Genomic DNA, 15,062 nt, shown 5'->3' on the forward strand with positions numbered 1-15,062 from the left:
CCTTGCACTAAGCCTAAACCATGTTTCTTGAAAATTGGAAAACACAGTCGCTGATTTTAAAGCCCTTTAAAAATGAAAACATTAATAGAACCACTGATTAGTTCTCTTTTGGAAAGCCCCAGCTATTAACTAGAAGTGTTGTTGATGTAAATACTTTGCTTGGAGACAAAATTTAAGTACCTGTGCACTTGAAAGTTTTACTTTCAAGGACTTCCACTAAGCTCTGAAATGTTAAAATGGTCATAAGTATATCCTTTTAATATGACTAATCTCAGAAAGAATAATTCATAAAGTAACATATAGAAAAATATCCAAATACATAGACTCTCCTGCATGTATTTCTCTTTATTGTGTGTAATTGCTTGATTATATGGAGACCACTCAAGCACTGTTTGGGACCATTTCCTATTCACCCATTCATTAACTCTTCATAGTTCTTTAGATTACATATTTAACTTAATTAAAGTAATAAAATGTTAAAATAGCTCTAGACTTAAGGCCAGCTTTAAATGAAGCTTTATTTTTATATCAATGTGTTTAGTGCTTATAAGTGGCTACCTGTGACACTTAAAGCAACTTAATAAATGGAAATGGTCCTGTGACATGGTATTTATTATAAAGAGTAATTAGATTGGACCTCTTTTTTAACAAAAAAAAAATCATACTTCAACTGCCATTTATTGCCCAAAAGTCACAAATTCTTACTAGTCAACTGTAACATTCATAACAATGTGTAATACATAGCTCCCATCACCTGATGCCAGATTCTACTCTACACGAAGTTTTTAAAAAGAAGAATTAGGAGGACACAAAGAATTAAATTCAGAATGTGTCCTGGACTATCGAGATTCTGAAACTATAGCAGCTTCCTAGAATAACTCTCTGACTTACATTTCATACAGCGATTTAATTAAGTGGCTTGGTTTATGAGAGATATTCTTCACAAAGTATAATCCAACCCCTAAAGAGTATTCCACTGCAAGGATTTAAGGAACTATGCCAAATCAAAAAATCATTGCAGATTTAGACTAACATTTAGGGAAAACTCACTTCTTTCTTTCATGAACAATATTGGTGGAAAATATGGAAAAGAATACAATCATGATATTCTGTCATCAGTTTTTATCATACTCCAGTAACATAAAGAGTACACAACAAGTAACTAGGGATACCCTAAGGATTGATACACCAGGAAGCCCTACAATACTATACCCCCCTTTACCTTACAGCTAAAAAGATAGAACCTTCGTTTTTAACAGGTAAAATGAAGAACTTGCTTCATTTAGACATTAGTTCTGCTTGAAATAGCTTCAATGTTGTTGCTTTTCAAGTTTTAGGTCTCTTTAGATCCCCCCTACTGGGATTAATTTTCTCTAAAGTGATCTCCTGCCTTAAACATCAGTTTGAAGGTATACAGCTTATCAGCTGCCTTTTCCCCAAGGTGTAGGATCTGTGTTTATAATGACAACTGGCATGGGGCTCTTTTAAGCCAATTTCACATACACCATGACGTGTGAAACCAACAATGCAAAGCTACTCTCACAGTTTTCTTCCCATAAACAAATAATAACGAGCCTCTAAGTAGGATGGCTTTGTGTGAAACTCAGAGAAGGTGGGCACTTTCCTGCCACCCTGCCAAACTATTTTGCACTATCACAACACCTTACAAAAATAGGACTTGAACAAGTCAGACAAGTCAGTCATAATTCTTGAATTACTGGGAGTATTTTTCTGTCACTACACTAATGAATAATTCATGTTAACTTGCATATCTTTATATTTAGCACCAAAGAAAGAATATTTAGCTTTTTCAAGTTTTATAAATTTTGTCTTAAACCTACAAAAAAAATTAGTGTATAGTAATAAGTGATAGAAAAAATCTCTACTGTCCAGTAAAAACACAAATTTCATTTTGTTATAGTAGTGACTCCAAGAAGTCTCCAGGCACAACAGAAAATTAAGTTTTCTTATTTTAGTGCATAAATTTAAAAAGATAAAGTGATAGAGTATTTCACTGTTTTGCTGATTTGCCTAAAGGATTTCTGCCTTTTCAAGTTGGCAGTTTGCATCCAAAACCTTCAAAAATGATGGCTAGAAATATGTTTAGTTACATGATAAAACAGTTACAATATGTTGCAAGGTAAAAAAAAAAAAAAAAAAAAAAAAAAAAAAAAAAAAAAAGGCCTACATAGCGTGATCTCATTTTTAAAAATCACTGATAAAATAAGTTCCTGTGATGAGGAATGGAGGTCTCCAGCTGACAGAAAGCAAAGAACTGAGGCTTGCTGACAACTATGGGCGTGATCCTAGGAACTGATTCTCAACCTCAGCCAAGCCTTGAGACTACTGCAGCTCTGGCCGGCAGCCTGATGGCAACCTCCTGAGACAGCTCTGAGAAGAGACTTTCCAGGTTCAAGTCCTGGTATACCACTTACCAGTTCTGTGACCTTAGGAAAGATATTTAACCTCTCTGTCTTCTCAGTTTTCTTATCTGTGAAATTGAAATAATAATAACACAAATGTCATAGGGTTGTTGGGAATCATTTAATTCTTTTACTCTGTTATTTTTTACAGACTAGTTCTCTCTCTGTCACCCAGGCTGGAGTGCAATGATATGATCACAGCTCACCACAGCCTTGACCCCCAGGCTCAGGGTTCAAGCAATTTTCCCACCTCAGCCTCCTGAATACCTGGAATTACAGGCGCACATCACTACACCTGGCTGATTTTTTTTTTTTTTTTTTGATACAGACAATGTCTTGCTATGCTTCCCAGGATGGAAATAATTTAATTCATGTGAAGCACTTACATTGGCACCTGGAATATTATAAATGCTCATAAATATTATCTTGTATAAGTGAATGGTCCTAGATGTGGTGGTTCATACCTATAATCCCAACACTTTAGGAGGCTGAAACAGGGGAATCATTTGAGACGAAGAGTTTGAGACCAGCCTAAGCATATAATGAGACTCTGTCTCCACAAAAAATTATCCTGGCATGGGGGTGTGCACCTGTGGTCACAGCTTAGGCAAGAGGATCCCTTGAACCCAGGAATTTGAGGCAGCAATGAACCATGGGTCACACCACTTTGGTCCAGCCTGGATGACAGAGCAAAATCCTGTCTCAAAAATAAATAAAGAAATGGCTTCAAGGTGTTGCATTAGTCATCTATTGCTGCATAACAAATTTCCCCAAAATTTTACAGTTTTAAAACAACAAGCATTTGTTTTCTCACATTTTCTGAAGATTGAGTATCTGAGAGGGTAGATCTGGCTCAGGATTTCAGGAGGAAGGTTGGAGCCAAGCTGTCTGATGAGGCTATAGTCATCACAAGGCTTGACAGGAACTGAATCCCCTTCCAAGTGCATGCACGTGACTGTCAGCAGGCCTCAGTTCCCAGCTGGCTGTTGGCAGAAGGCTTCCACTCCTCACCACGTGGGCTTCTCCATAGGCTGCCTGAGTGTCCTTGCAGCATGACAGCTGGCGTCCCCCACAGCCAGTGAGGAGTGTGAGTGTGCCTGAGCAAATGAGCAGGAGAACATGCAAACAGAAGCTTTGGTCTCTCCTAACTCAATCTCAGAAGTGGCACGCCATCACTTTTGCCACATGATATTGGTCACGCAGAGCAACTCTTGTCAATATGGGAGGAAACTCCGCAGGGATGTGGCTACCAGGAGGTGGGGATTTGGAGAAGCCGTCATGGAGGCTGGCTTCTACTGTCATGGAACTGGGACTGAAGAGTAAAATTTCACTACAGAGATAATTTTTTTTTTTTTTGAGAAAGGATCTCACTACATTGGTCAGGCTAGTCTCCAACTCCTGGGCTCAAGTGATCCTCCTGCCTCAGCCTCCCAAAGTGCTGGGATTATAAGCGTGAGCCAGAGCCACCACACCCAAAGAGGAATTTTGAAAGTCAAAGATAAATCTAGAGATGAACACTATGCTTAGGAAATAGCAGACTGTCTGTCACCAGAGCTGTTTGAGCAGCCTGGGCATCTCTTGGCCTTGCTGAGGAAAAGGACACTCAAGCTCAAGAGTGATTGGACTTGAACCTTCAGATCCCTTCCAAGCCTGGGCTTCTATGACTTTTTCTTTCATGTGGTCAACTCTAATCATAACTAGGTAGTAAGCCTCTTGAAAATCTAAATCTTTGTGTCCACCCAAGTATTCCAAACAAAGAATGATCTCTATAAATTTTTTTATTATACTTTAAGTTCTGCGGTACATGAGCAGAACGTGCAGTTTTATTACATAGATATATATGTGCCATGGTGGTTTGCTGCACCCATCAACCCATCACCTACGTTAGGTATTTCTCCTAATGTTATCCCTCCCCAGCCTCCCAATCCCTGACAGACCCCAGTTTGTGATGTTCCCCTCCCTGTGCCCATATGTTCTCATTGTTCAACTCCCACTTATGAGCGAGAACATGTGCTGTTTTGTTTTCTATTCCTGTGTTAGTTTGCTGAAAGTGATGGTTTCCAGTTTCATCCATGTCCCTACAAAGCACATGAACTCATCCTTTTTCATGGCAGCCTAGTATTCCATGGCGTATATGTGCCACATTTTCTTTATCCAGTCTACTATTGATGGACATTTGGGTTGGTTCCAAGTCTTTGCTATTGTGAATGGTGCTGCAATAAACATATGTGTGCATGTGTCTTTATGGAAGTAGGATTTATAATCCTTTGGGTATATACCCAGTAATGGGATTGCTAGGTCAAATGGTATTTCTAGTTCCAGATCCTTGAGAAATCACCACACTTTCTTCCACAATGGTTGAACTAATTTACACTCCCACCAACAATGTAAAAACATTCCTATTTCTCCACATCCTCTCCAGCATCTGTTGTTTCCTGACTTTTTAATGATTGCCCTTCTAACTGGTGTCAGATGGTATCTCACTGTGGTTTTGATTTGCATTTCTCTGATGACCATTTTTTCATATGTCTGTTGGCTGCATAAATGTCTTCTTTTGAGAAGTGTCTGTTCGTACCCTTTGCCCACTTTTTGATGTGGTTGTTTGGTTTTTTTTTCTTGTAAATTTCTTTAAGTTCCTTGTAGATTCTGGATATTAGCCCTTTGTCCAATGGATAGATTGCAAAAATTTTCTCCCATTCTGTAGGTTGCCTGTTCACTCTGAAGATAGTTTCTAAAGAGCAGAAGCTCTTTAGTTTAACTGGATTCCATTTGTCAATTTTGGTTTTTGTTGCCATTGCTTTTGGTGTTTTAGACATGAAGTCTTTGCCCATGCCTATGTCCTGAATGGTATTGCCCAGGTTTTCTTCTAGGACTTTTATGGTCCTAGGACTTATGTTTAAGTCTTTGATTCATCTTGAGTTGATTTTTGTATAAGGTGTAAGGAAGGGGTCCAGGTTCAGTTTTCTGCATATGGCTAGTCAGTTTTCCCAACACCATTTATTAAATAGGCAATCTTTTCCTTATTGTTTGTTTGTGTCAGGTTTGTCAAAGATCAGATGGTTGTAGATGTGTGGTGTTATTTCTGAGGCCTCTGTTGGGTTCCATTGGTCTATATATCTGTTTTGGTACCAGTACTATGCTGTTTTGGTATAGTTTGAAGGAAAATTTATAGCACTAAATGCCCACAAGAGAAAGAAGGAAAGATCTAAAATTAACACCCTAACATTAAAATTAAAAGAACTGGAGAAGTAACAGCAAACAAATTCAAAATCTAGCAGAAGACAAGAAATAACTAAGATCAGAGCAAAACTGAAAGATTAGAGACATGAAAAAACCCTCAAAAAATCAATGAATCCAGGAGCTGGTTTTTTGAAAAGATCAACAAAGTAGATAGACCACTAGCCAGACTAATGAAGAAAAGAGGGAAGAATCAAATAGATGCAATAAAAAATGATATAGGGGAGATCACCACTGATCCCACAGAAATGCAAACTACCATCAGAGAATACTATAAACACCTCTATGCAAATAAACTAGAAAATCTAGAAGAAAAGGATAAATTCCTGAACACATACACCCTCCCAAGTCTAAACCAGGAAGAAGTCGAATCACTGAACAAACCAATAACAAGTTCTGAAATTAAGGCAGCAATTAATAGCCTACCAACCAAAAAAAGTCCAGGACCAGACGGACTCACAGCTGAATTCTACCAGAAGTACAAAGAGGAGCTGGTACCATTCTTTCTCAAACGATTCCAAACAATAGAAAAAGAGGGAATCCTCCCTAACTCATTTTATGAGGCTAGCATCATCCTGATACCAAAACCTGGCAGAGACACAACAAAAAAAAAAAAAAAGAGAATTTCAGGCCAATATCCCTGATGAACATTGATGTGAAAATCCTCAATAAAATACTGGCAAACCAAATCCAGCAGCACATCAAAAAGCTTATCCACCATGATCAAGTGTGCTTCATCCCTGGAATGCAAAGCTGATTCAACATACACAAATCAATAAACGTAATCCATCACATAAACAGAACCAATGACAAAAACCACATGATTATCTCAATAGATGCAGAAAAGGCCTTCAACAAAATTCAACACCCCTTCACGCTAAAAACTCTCAATAAACTAGGTATCGATGGAACTTATCTCAAAATAATAGGAGCTATTTATGACAAACCCACAGCCAATATCATACTGAATGGGCAAAAACTGGAAGCATTCCCTTTGGAAACTGGCAGAAGACAACCATGGCCTCTCTCACCACTCCTATTCAACACAGTATTGGAAGTTCTGGCAAGGGCTATCAGGCAAGAGAAAGAAATAAAGGGTATTCAAATAGGAAGAGAGGAAGTCAAATTGTCTCTGTTTGCAGATGACATGATTGTATATTTAGAAAATCCCATCATCTCAGCCAAAATCTCCTTAAGCTGATGAGCAACTTCAGCAAAGTCTCAGGATACAAAATCAGTGTACAAAAATCACAAGCATTCCTATAAACCAATAACAGACAAACAGAGAGCCAAATCATGAGTGAACACCCATTCACAATTGCTACAAAGAGGATAAAATACCTAGGAATACGACTTACAAGGGATGTGAAGGACCTCTTCAAGGAGAACTGCAAACTACTGCTCAAGGAAATAAGAGAGAACACAAACAAATGGAAAAACATTCCATGCTCACGGATAGGGAGAATCAATATCCTGAAAATGGACATACTGCCCAAAGTAATTTATAGATTCAATGTTATCCCCATCAAGCTATCACTGGCTTTCTTCACAGAATTGGAAAACCTACTGTAAACTTCGTATGGAACCAAAAAAGAGCCCACATTGCCAAGACAATCCTGGGCAAGAAGAACAAAGCTGGAGGCATCATGCTACCTGACTTCAATCTATAAATTTTTATTAATTGTCTGTAGCCCATATAATATATAGATATATTTAGATATCTATAGATAAAGATATCTAGATAGATAGATATTTTTTAATTGAGAGGGAGTATCGCTCTGTCATCCAGGCTGGAATGCAGTGGTGAGATCTCAGATCACTGCAACCTCTGCCTCCCAGGTGATCCTCTCGCGTCAGCCTCCTGAGTAGCTGGGACTACAGGTACACGTCACCACACCTAGCTAATTTTTGTATTTTTGGTAGAGATAGGGTTTCACCATGTTGGCCAGGCTGGTCTTGAACTCCTGACCTCAAGTGATCCTCCCACCTCAACGTCCCAAAGTGCTCGGATTACAGGAGCTAGCTACCACACCCAGCCCTCATATGACATTAACACTATTATCAGACTTGCTGGGCACGGGAGGCTGACACTTGTAATCCCAGCAATTTGGGAGGTTGAGGCAAGAGGATCGCTTGAGTCTAGGAGTTTGAGAATGGCTTGGGCAACATGGAAAGACCCCATCTCTAAAAATAAGTTAACAATATTTAAATTTTAAAAGTTTAAAAAACTATTATGAGGCTGTATCTGTATGCTTATTTATTTTTAAATATATTTATATCTATGCTTTTTTAATCAAGTTCTTTGACTATGCCATAATAAGTTATTTATATTTATTTCTGTTTCATTTCTTCAGGGGATGTTCCCTCCATTTCATAAACTTTTTAAAGGCCTAAGATAACTATTAACTCGTGCAATTTCAAGTAAAACATCTTGAAAGGAAAATGTGCAGTTACTAGGTGATAGAGAAATAAACATGAAAAAGAGGACCAAATCATCCAAAATATTTAAGAGGATAATGGAAACAAAAAGAAACGCAATAAATACCGGTGGCATGTCAGCAGTTAGACATTTTTAAACTTTCCATCACTGCAGTCTAGATTCCAGTTTCATAGTAGATTTTTTCTTTTACAAAAAAAATGCATTTTTATTCCTGTGCCTCAAATTCAACCACTGTAACCTCCAATCAGAATATAATTCTGAGGAAAGAAGCTACCAAAGAGATAGTTATTCTAGATCTTCCAAGAAGCAGAAGCCAAGACAGGACTAAATGGGCAAGGATTTTATTAGGTGTAATATTCATGTAAAAAAAAAATAAAGAGAGTGATGGGAAAGACTAGGAAAGCCACTGAAGAGGGTTGAGAGAAAGTGTCTCGGAGTGCTATGCAGGCCATCAGGGAGTCCTTGAGTCAAAGTCAACTGAGAAAGGAGTTCCCTGTCTGTCAGAAAAAGATCAGCTTTAGCATCTTCACCACACTCAGACAGCTGATGAGGAGCTGCTCATGGGTGGTGTAGCTGTTGTGCAAACTCAAAGATGGATTTCAAAGCTCGGACCCTGGGGCCCCCAATCACCTGTGTTCCCCACAGTAGGTTTGCAAGACACAATTCTCATGGATGCCATAGAGATCAAGTGTTAAATGCAATTATTATTTTAAAAAATAACATTGAATATCTAGACAAACTATATTCAAATGAACATTTTAACAAGTAAAAATCAGTTCTGCACTTTTATTTGAAGAATTTTTGCATAGTTTTCACAAACATTTCAAAACTGATTTCTAATTTAAATAGATCAACATTTCCTAACTATTTACTGAAACGTACTCTGGCTTTCCTTGCTGCAATGTTTAAGATAAACATTTTTAAAAAGTTAACAGGGAAAAGAATCTTGGTTCTTGTTTGATTTGTAGATTCTATGCATTTTCACAACCTATGCAAGATACTTCTCATATATCCACAATTTCCACACAATTCTTTCTCTCCAGGGAAATAGCTTTTTCTTCCTGGAACACCAACAATTGCACCTTTGACCATACTTTTCTCTCCAACTGTTAGTCTATGACCAATTTTCTTTCTGCAACATTTTGGAAAACCCTGCTGTGGACTGAAATTGGAGGTCACAGTTTCCTTCCAAACATTAGTCTTGGAATGTGGGACACAGCCCTACTGCCCAAGAGAAGACTATGGTCAAGCTGAAGCCAACTGTGAAAGCTCTCAAGACCTAATTATCTTCATCCTATTATCAACTTGTTTGGTGTCCAAATTTGTCAGGGGTCATTTAGTTTCAGGAATACCACAGGATGTTTAGATCCAGAATTTGTTCCTCCATTATGTGAAGTATTCTTTCTGAAATGCTATCTCATGTTTTCTTTGTTTTGTTCAAGACATTGGCTCTTGGTTTATTTACTTCAATTTCTAAATACATGTTGGGTACCTTAATGAAGTAGTAAATTTCTGAGAGAAAAAGAGCTCTCAGGTTATTAAAATTGCATCGATTGTCTCTATGTGTTGGGCCTTTTAAAATGTTGATTATATAATCACTTGCTAGGAAAATAGCTTAGATAAGGAGCCAAATAAAATTCAGAATTTAAAAGCATTCACAGGTTGGGGGCCATGGCTCACGCCTATAATCCCAACACGTTCGGAGGCCAAAGCAGGAGGATCACTTGTGTCCAGGAGTTTGAGACCAGCCTGGGAAATATAGCGAGACCCTATCTCTACAAAAAATTTAAAAATTAGCTGGGCTTGGTGGTGTATGCCTATAGTCCCAGCTACTCAGGAGGTTGAGGTGGGAGGATTGTTTGAGCCCAGGAGGTCAAGGTTGCAGTGAGCCATGGTTGCACCACTGCACTCCAACCTGGGTGACAAAGCAAGACCCTGTCTCAAATAAATAAATAAATAAATAGAATTTAAAAATAAAAGTATTCAGGGGCTGGAAACAGTGGCTTATGCCTGTAATCCCAGTATTTTGAGAGGCCGAAGTGGGAGGATCACTTGAGCTCAGCAGTTTGAGAGCAGCCTGGGCAACATGGTAAAACCTCATCTCTATAAAAAATACAAAATAAAATTAGCCAGGCATGGTGTCACGAGCCTGGAGTCCCAGCTACTCAGGAGGCTACAGTGGGAGGATCACTTGAGCCCAGGATGGGGAGGATGCAGTGAGCCTAAATTGCCCCACTACACTCCAGCCTGGGTGACAGCGCCAAACCCTGTTTCAAAAAAAAAAAGTATTCACTAGTTCAATATGTGTATTGTCATTTTTGTCACCCTTGATCCCAGCCATTACCAACAGTTCTACAACTTTAATGTGCATAAATCAGGGTCTGGGCACATTGCTTCATGCCTATAATCCCAGTTCTTTGGCAGGCTAAGGTGGGAGGATTGCTTGAGCCCAGGAGTTCAAGACCAGCTTGGGCAACATAGTGAGAACCCATTTCTAAAAACAATAATAATAATAATTCATTTTAATGCAAAAATAACCCAGGGAGCTAGTTAAAAACGGAAATTCTAAGCCTGGGCAACATAGGGAGACCTCATTTCTACAAAAAAATGTAAATAAATAAATAAATAGCCAGGCATAGTGGCGTGCACCTATGGCTCTAGTAACTAGGATGGCTGAGAGGCAGGAGGATGGCTTGAGTCCAGTAGGTCAAGGCTGTAGTGATCTGTGATTGCACCACTGCACTCCAGCCTGGGCAACAGAGCAAGACCCTGTCTCAAAAAAAAAAAAAAAAAAAAAAAAAAAAAAGCACAAATTCGAGAACACTGTTCTCAAAATATCAGCCTGGGAAAGCCAAACATCTTCATTTTTCACAAGCACCCAATGAACTGAAAGTTCCACCCCTCTCATCACATGGTTGGTTCCCCTGGCAACAGCCCACATCCTGAGGCTCTTGAGGAATCTCCAAGATCTGCCTCATTAGAACAATAAAAAAGAGCCAGGAAATTTCAAGGGATTTAAGAGCTCTGTGTCAGAAACTGGGGTCAGAGACCGAATACTATTAGAATAAATATTAGAACAAAAAATACTTATAGCATCCCCATCTATGAGGGTTTTAGGAACTCTATGCCAGGAACTGAGGGCAGGGACCAATATATCTATATCTATAAATATATCTATACAGATGCTCCTCAACTAGAGCTATATCTATCTATATCTGTACATATAGATATAGACAGATATAGATATAGTCATATATAGTTGAGAAGCATATCTACATATCTGTCCCCAGTTCCTGGCAACAAATACATAGATATAGCTATTCATATCAATAGATATAGATAGATAGCAGATATAGATATAGATTGATATAGATAGATATAGATATAAATATAGATAGAGATAGCTAGATAAAATCTATCTATTGATATAGATAGCAAATACAGATATAGATAGATATAGAGAGATAGCAGATATAGATAGATATAGCTATAGATATGCAGATAGATATTTCTTCTTATATCACTGTATCACACATGACTAATACAACTGTGCAAATGTGAAGCTTACATACATATTATTAAATTCCACAGTAATTTCAATTATTTTGACCTTAGACCAACAAAAGTTTGGAGAGACATTATTTTATCACTGACATTGTTTAGACTTGGTGGTGTATGGTGGTATTAAAAAGCAGACCCACTTTGTAGGCAGTTCGTTATTGTTTTTAAATTATCTACAGGCATTGCTCTTCTTTCTTACCTGCACCCACAGGTGGCTGCTCCCACTGCCCCACCGTCTGTAAGCCCCTGGCTGGTTCCTCTTTGGGAATGACTCAGCTAAAGAAAATTGCCTTGCCCAAGGTCATGCCTAAGCTCATGTCTAAGGACCAATATACAGAAGGTATAAAGGCCCAGCTCTTTGACTTCAGTCACTCTGAAGGTCATCACAACTCCAGAGCTCCTTGTGGGGTGGGCTGAGGCCTTCTTTGAGTCTGCATCAGAGCTCAAGTTCTTCCTCTGCCCAATCTTACTTCCACTCCTTTCCACAGATGTTAATTCCAGGACCCTCCCTAATAAACATCCTACACACTAAAATTAAAGTTAAAAATTAACTAAAACTCCTGTTTCCTGAGGAACTCAACCAGTAATACCAATTTTTCAGTTTTATGAAGAATTCAGTAAAACCTGATAGTTAGAATTTACATTTCTTTGATTATTAGAAAGTTTCAATTTTGCTCCTGACATTTTTCGGCCACTTATACTCCTGTTTGTGAATTGTCTCTTTTTTGTCAATTTTTCTTTTGGGTTACTCTCCCCTTCACCCTCACAATAAAACTATCTGCTCTTTGTCAATTTTTCTTTCTTTTATTAATGTGCTTTTCATAAATTAAAGATATTAACTCTTTGGCATATTCAGTCCTACCCAAAGGAATACTCCCTTCTTAGCAGATGGTTCAGTCTATGGGACTCAAAAATAAATGTTGTCAGTCTTGTATTTCAGTTTTGTTTATGGTAATTTTTAAACATATAGATATTTTAAATATGTATGTAGAAAATTTTCCATTTTCTCCCTTTATTGTTTCTGCCTTTTGCATATACCCAGAAAAGCCTTCTATATCGGATACATGATGACATTGAAACGCACTGTGTGATCAATCTCTGTTCTCTTGATTCAATTTTCTCATTTTCTACTCACCACACATGTGAGATCGCCAAAGCAAGTTACATCTTAGGGTTCAGGAGACATTAGACTGGATCTCATTGCTTTAGCAGTAGAGTGGAGTGGGACAGTGATGACCTCATTCTCCCCACATAAATTCCACTCACCCAAATCTTATAACCTCCTATGTTTGCTGACTTTGCAATTCACCACTCTTTTCACTGATACCTGTATCTAAGATCCTGTATTGTGTACTATTCAGTAGCCTGCCATCTCATGGTGGAAATAGAGAAGTAGAAGTTTTTCCCCAGAAGAATAACCCCATTTCAGAATAGACCTCTAAGGTAAATTGAATAGTTAACTCATATTTGGACAAAACTATGTACCATGTATAAATCAATTTTAAAATAAAACATAAATGAATCATAAACCTGGAATTGTAATATCTTTGTTTTATCCCCAGTTCTGCCATTATTGATTTGTGATGTCTGTTTTTTTGTTTTTGTTTTTTTTAATTCTTACACCATTTTGGAAGTTAGCCTTAACGATGAATTTATGACCAAGTCCTCAAAAGCAATTGCAACAGAAGCAAAAGTTTACAAGTGGGGCCTAATTAAAGATCTTCTGTACAACAAAAGAAACTATCAATAGAGTAAACAGACAACCTACAGAATGAGAGAAAATATTTACAAACTGTGCATCCAACAAAAGTCTAGTATCTACAATCTGTAAGGAACTAAACAAATCAATAAGTGAAAAATAAGTAACCCCATTAAAAAGTGGGCAAAAGACACGAATAGGTACTTCTCCAAAGAAGACGTATAAGTAGCCAACAAATATAAGAAAAGAATGCTCATGATCACTAATCATCAGATAAATGAAAATCAAAACCACAATGAGATACTATCTCACACCAGTCAGAATGGCTACTATTAAAAAACAAACAAAAATAACAGATGTGAGTGAGGCTTCAGAGGAAAAAAAAATGTTTATACACTGTTGATGAGAATGTAAATTAGTTCAGCCACTTTGGAAAATAATTTGGAGATTTCTCAAAGAACTTAAAACAGAACTACCATTCAACCCAGCAATCCCATTACTGGGTATATACCGAAAAGAAAATAAATTGGTTTACCAAAAAGACACATGGACTCACATATTTATCACAGCACTATTCACAAGAGCAAAGACATTGAATCAACCTAGGTAGGCATCAGTCCTGGGCAACATAGGTGCCCATCAAAGGTGGGTTAAATAAAGAAAATGTTGTACATATATACACCACAGAACACTATGCAGCCATAAAAATAATGAAATCATGTCCTCTGCAACAGTATGGATGCAGCTGGAGTTCATTATCCTAAGCAACTTAACATAGGAACAGAAAACCAAATACTGCATGTTCCATTTGTAAGAGGAAGCTGAACATGGAGTACACATGGACATAAAGATGGGAACAATAGACACTGGAGACTGCTAGAGCAGAAAGAGAGGGAGGAGGGCATGGGCTGAAAAACTACCTATCAGGTATTATGCTCACTGCTTGAGTGTCAGGATCATCTGTACACCAAACCTCAACATCATGCAATATACCTATGTAGCAAACCTGCACACGTACCCCCGAATCTAAAATAAAAGTTGAAATTATTTTTTAAAAAGATTTGAGAAAGAAAAAAAGAGAAAGGAATATTATTTGGCAATAAAAAGGAGTAAAGTACTTGTATGCTACAACATGGATGAATCTTGAAATGTTGCTAAGCAAAAGAAGCCAAACACAAAAAAAACACAAATTACATTGTTCCGTTTGTATGAAATGTCCAGAATAGGTAAATCTATAAAGACAGTATATTAGCGACTGTGTAGAGGTGGGGGAAAGTAGGAGGGAGACAATGGGAAATGAGCAGTAATGGGCATGAGATTTCTCTTTTCAGTGACAAAAATGTTCTAAACTTAAATTTTGAGAATGATTGCACAATTCTGAATATAAGAAACTGAATTGCACACTTTAAATGGTTGGCTTTTATGGCATTGAATCATATTTCAATAAAGATGTTTACAATTTTTAAATTTAATTTAACATTTAAAAACATTTTCTTAATCTTTCAGAAAGTTGAGTTTCTCTTTCTTTAAAGTAAGAAGGCTGTTTTTGTTGTCCTAAGTTCTCCGTTATTGCCAATATGTTCTATTATTCTATTCCATGTGATCTTTGGAGAACTCTTACATCAAGAAATTTATTTTCCAGAAAATAAAAAGGTCACTTCAAAAAAAGAAGACCTATATATTGCAGAACTAGAACCAATAG

Source organism: Trachypithecus francoisi, unplaced genomic scaffold (assembly GCF_009764315.1).
Source record: "Trachypithecus francoisi isolate TF-2019V2 unplaced genomic scaffold, Tfra_2.0 Lachesis_group7, whole genome shotgun sequence".
Lineage (NCBI taxonomy): Eukaryota > Metazoa > Chordata > Mammalia > Primates > Cercopithecidae > Trachypithecus > Trachypithecus francoisi.